At 49.3% G+C, this 5,508-nt stretch overlaps 1 pseudogene; it reads right to left on the reverse strand.

Annotated features, from left to right (window-relative positions):
* Positions 1 to 5,163: 5,163 nt before the first annotated feature.
* Positions 5,164 to 5,279, reverse strand: LOC111729751 (annotated as a pseudogene).
* Positions 5,280 to 5,508: the final 229 nt, after the last annotated feature.

Raw genomic sequence — 5,508 nt, forward strand, 5'->3', positions numbered from 1 at the left:
GCGACTAAAAATACTAACCTACGGTTGGGTTTTTTATTCTTGTGAAAGTCACCGGGATAAGGATGAATATAAAGCATTTACAAAGAGTTTATGCCCAGAAACTGTAAAGGAATAGGCTGATAAAACTGATTATATGTAAATTTAAAACTTCCATATGGCAAAGGCCACAATACAAATATCAACTACAATCTTCAGAAAATATTTGCAACATATTTCAGAGTCAAATATTTACATATAATTTCCTAATTTGTAAAAGTGCTTAAAAATCAAGAGCTAAACAGAAAAGTGGATAGTCCATGGAAAAGAAGAAATATAAACGATGGCCAGTGAATATACGAAAAGATGCGCAACTTCATTATAACTTAAAAAATGCAAATGAAAAGCGAGGTTCCATTTTCATTCATTTGAAATATTTGAGCGACAACTCCGGCCTCGCCCTGTGCTAGTCGTTAGAGGAAATGGACATTATATTTGCTGGTCCAAAGCCGAGATCCAAAATACCAGAACACGAGGCCAGTAGCCACACGTGGCTCTTTAAATTTAAAATAATATAAATTAAATAAAACTAAACGCTTGGTTCCTCAGTGGCACTGGCCACATTTTAAAGAGCTGAGTGGCCACGTGTGGCTGTCAGAAGACAGTATCACAGGGCCTCACTCACGCAGGACGGGCAAGGATGTGATGTTTGAGCTCAGACCCAACAGACGAGCAGGAGTTGCCAGGTGGAGACACCTGGATGGAGGATGTCCAAGGGACAGAGCTGGGCGCTTTCAAGGGACTGTTCAAACACTGAACCAGTTTTACATTCCTGGAATAAACCCTGCTTGTTCATCAAACCTCAGCTGATCTCGATTTATAATAATAGAATATAATAATACATCATTTAATTGCTGAATTCTCTGTTGTTAATATTTTGTTAAGGATTTTTATGTCTGTATTCATGAGGGATATTTGTCTGTAGTTGTCTTTCTTGTACTGTTTTTGCTTTTGGTATCAAGGTGATATTGACATCATAAAATGAATTTGGAAGCGTTCTCTCTCGAATTTCCTGGAAAAAGTTGTGTAGCATTGGTGTTAATTCTTTAAATTTTGGTAGTCTTCTCCAGTGAAATTATCTGGGCTTGGAGATATTTTTTCCAAAAGTTTTCAAATAAGAAATTCAATTACTTTAATAGTTATTCGGATATTCAAAAACCTATTTTATATTAAATGAGCTGTGGTAGTTTGTATTTTTGAGGAATTGGTTATATCATCCAGCTGTCAAATTATGTTGTAGAGTCGCTTGTGGTCTTTCCTTTTTCCTTTGATGTCTGTAGGGTATGTAGTGATAGCCCCTATTCCATTCCTGGTATTAGTAATTTAATATACATAAATTTTCTCTTTGGACCTATGGATTATTTAGAAGTTTTATTATTAGTTTCCAAATGTTTGGGGACTTTTTTTGGTATTGTTTTGTTATGGATTTTTAAATTTTGATTCTAGTTTCTAGTTTGAGTGTGGTTGGAGAACATACACTGTTGATTTAAATTCATTAAATTTCACAAGGTTTTTGTTTGTTTGTTTGTTTGTTTTATGGCTCAGAACATGGTCCATCTTGATAACGGGCACTTGAAAAGAATGTGTGTTTTTCCGTTGTTGGGTGGAGTGTTTAAAATGTCAGTCTGTCGGTTGATGATGTCACTGAGTTCATCTATATCCTTGATGATTTTCGGTCTGGTTTTTCTATCGGTTGTTGAGAGTGGGGTCCCTGGCTGTCATTTTGGATTCGTCTAGTTCTAATTTCAGTTCTGTCAGGTTTTGCTGCACAGAGTTTGTAATTCTATATTCGACACGTACGCATCTAGAATTGTTATCTTTTCTGGGTGGGTCGACACTGGTCATTATACAATGTCCTGTTTCCCTTCGTTACTTCTTCCCCATTGTCCCTCAGTTCCTTTATTCCCTACTTCCTTTTTTTTTTTTTTAATTCAAAAAGAGAGAAAAGATCTGATGACATGATCACCTTCTAAATCCAGGGGTCTCTCGCTGCTGCTTTTGGTGATGGTCGATGGCCGAGGGTCTCTCGCTGCTGCTTTTGGTGATGGTCAATGGCCGCTCACACACCCTTCAGTGAGGCGCAGACCTCCCCTCCCCACCCCTGTCTCATGTTTTCCTTCTAAGCGTAAGTGAGCGATCTCCGACGTGGAATTCACGCTCGTTTCGCCCGGGCGTGAGATCAGTCTGCTGCCAGAGGAAGTTGCTCTAGTGCTAAACTGATCACTGGTAACAGCGAGATTGGACGAGGCGGGTTGATAAGGTGCCCTCGGCTCTCCCTCCTGCCGCCCAGCCTCGTGCCACATCTTCTCATTCCTTCGATTGCCCAGTGACGTCACAGTTCCTTTCCTGAGCTGTAACTCAAACTATGTCAGTACATTCTCCCCATCAAAAGTGCGTACACAGCTGAAGGTGTCCCCAGCGAGCAGGTGGGGACACGTTTATGTCCTGTCTGGACATAGATTCTTTCGCAGCTCAGTCCCATCGTGACACGGCCTGATTGTCCTCTGTCCCTGCGTGGGACCCATCCTACATACGTGGTTAAACCCACGAGCCAAAGGCAACCCTCTAAGGGACGATCGGACGGTATGAGCCGAAGCCAGGCTGCGAGCGGAGCGTGTTACCACCATGTCCCAGTTTAAGAAAAAACCAATGCGTGGTAGAGCTTCAAGAGCATCGTAGGGAAGGATCGAGAGCTCAGGCGAGCATTTGTCCTCAGTGAGACCACACCCGGCTGACGACAAACCCGAAGCACGTGCGGGAGATCAGTCTGTGTTTTTAAATAAAATTTCCTCTTTCAGAAAGACCCTGCGGCCGTTCACGAGTTCACGCATCTACCGAGCTCACAACATCGCGGAAGCGGATGAGCGGCTTCCCGTTCCAGCAGCGTCTGTCAAAAGGAGGGGGGACCTTTTCCAGGGCGCTTTCACGCGAAGCCACGAGCTGCATGATTTTTCGTACATCAAAGGAAGGCGAGCAGATGCGGACCTCGCCGTCCATCAGGCGGAGCGCGGACTCCCTTCGGCGGCCTTTCAGATGTCGATGGTGACGGCAGGGTGTCTCGGGGCAGTCCCCAGACCACTGGCCTGCTGGAGAGGAGAGGGGACATCCTGAGATCCGACATCGGCCCCGCGCACAGAGCCAGCTCAGGGAGGCCGAGCGTGTCGCGGAGGAGGTAAGTCAGCCGTCCAGCCAGGAGGCCCGAGGAAGGCAGGTGGCCGTCCCCTGCCGTCCAGCCAGGAGGCCCGAGGAAGGCAGGCGCCGTGTCCTGCGCACCGCGAGGCCTCGGGGAGCAGGCAGCGAGCCCGGTCACCTTTCTCTTGGGTTTCGCTGCCATCGACGGGTATGGAAAGTAACCGATTGTCCAGAAAGGGACGGGCGGGCACCCGGCCAGCGCCCCGAGCCAAGAAGTCCAGGCGCGTAGTCAAGAAAATGCGTTTCTTCTCCTCCTCCTCCTTTTCTTCTTCCTTCTTTTTTAAATTCAAGAACATTTTACTTAAAATGAAATTTCCTGTGAAGCCTGCGCACTGCCTTTTATTTAAAGATGTGGTATCTCCGAGAAGAAAGGACGAGAGAGAGGAAATTAAAAAGGCCCCGGGGGAGGACGTCTGGCGGCTTGGCCTCTTACCAGGTGACCCTTCCGCGGACCCCGAGGGGCTGCGGAGCACACGGGCCTACCAGGGACCCGCGATTTATGGGCCTTGTTTGGGCTTCGATAAGTATCTCTGTGACGTGATGAAGGCGAGGAGGCCTGGACTGATCTCACTGCAGAATCCCTGGCGACTGTTTTAAGATGAGTGAGGCCATCGGGCCCGGAGAGAATCGCCCTCAGGCTCAAGACGGCTGCGTGTGTTTCATTTTAAAAATCGGGACCTCAGTGTCCCGATGGTCATCCTTCGAGAGCCAGAGCATTGTCCCCTGGGGAGGGAGAAACGGTTACTCGTTAGTGGGGTCTGAGCACCGCCGGCCCGCGTCCCACGCAGGAAGCACGGGGAAGTCCAGAACCACCGGGGTCCCTGGTCCATTCGGAAGCTTCCCTGTTGAGAAACCTCTTGGAAGAGCACGAGCCGTGTCCCCTCCATCCGGTTCCCCCACGGCTGCCGTGTGCTTGTGCTGACACGTGCTGGTTCATTTGGGCGGGTGACAGGCGGTGGCTGAAACCTGCCGTCGCAAACGAAAGAGGCCCCCCTGTTAATTTAGGGCCATGGTTCCCCACGGGCGGCTGCTTTTGCCCCCGGAGGACATGTGCAATCACATTTCTGGCTGTCACGGCTAGGGGCTGCTACCCCTGCCTTGTGGGTGGGAGCCTCCCACAGTGCAGAGGACAGCCCTGCGACAAGGAATTATCCACCTCCACACGTCCAATGGTGTGAGAGATCAGTCTCAGTTGGGACACCCCGAGTCAGGGCTCCTGTGCTGGTCGTCGACCTTACTGTAAAGACCGCATCTTCCAGCACCACCGAGAACACTGTCTTCAGGATATCTACGTGGGCTCTTTCGAAAGGTCCTGGTTAGCTCTGGTGCCTAAGCAGATCTCACGTGAGCTGTTTCGGCACGAAATGACTTTTGTCCCACAGCCAGAAGCCTTTCTGCCGAGAGGCTACACCACACGCTGATGTTGTTTTCACTGACCGGGCTTCAGAAAATCCATCACCACAGTGGAAAAGCAGAGTCATCTTTTTATCCCAAGTACAACGAATTATTATTCCAATCGACCACCTACTGTGATGCTGCATCTTTACTGGGATAATAATTTATTTCTATTATAAAGTACTAAGGCTTCCAACTTTCTGGGGTCACTACAGAGTGAAGACACGACAATCCGCAAAGATCTGTCTGAAAATCGGCCTTACTGAAGACACTCGCGAAGCGGCCTTTCTCCGGCTGTGACCCTGGAGCTCCCCTGTATGCTCCCCATGCATACTGTCCCAAAGGTGTTTGCTTCGTGGACATCCCAGGAGGCAAATGGCCCCTTCCGTTTCGTGCAGCAATTTTGCAAACGACTCCTCGCTGCTTATGGAAAATAGTAGTGTCGTGTGCTTTTCTGTGAGGCCGTTTCTGCTGCAGCAGAGCCGAGGTCGAGGGAGGCAGGAGCTGCCTGTGCCCATCCAACTTTATTATTATTATTTACGCCTGCAGCACCTGGTCTTCCTAGGTGGTCTCCCATCCAAGTACTAACCAGGCCCGACCCTACTTAGCTCCCGAGCCCAGACGTCAGGGTTGTTCAGGGTGGCATGGCTGTAGACCGCGGCTCCACTGGGGCGCGAACCCAGGACCTTCTGCGTGTAAAGCAGACGTGCTGACCGCTACACTGTGGAACCACGGCCCCCACCCAACTCTCATCCATGAAGGCCTTCGGGCCTCAGTCCTGCCGGTCTTCACCCAGGGCCCCTCCCTAGAAGCCTCCATGCCGGATCCCGGGCTCCCGCGCGCTTGGTCCCAGCTGGCGGGCGCCGCACGGAGCTCGGCCCCACC

This window comes from Pteropus vampyrus, unplaced genomic scaffold (assembly GCF_000151845.1).
Source record: "Pteropus vampyrus isolate Shadow unplaced genomic scaffold, Pvam_2.0 Scaffold277, whole genome shotgun sequence".
NCBI classification, from domain to species: Eukaryota; Metazoa; Chordata; class Mammalia; order Chiroptera; family Pteropodidae; genus Pteropus; species Pteropus vampyrus.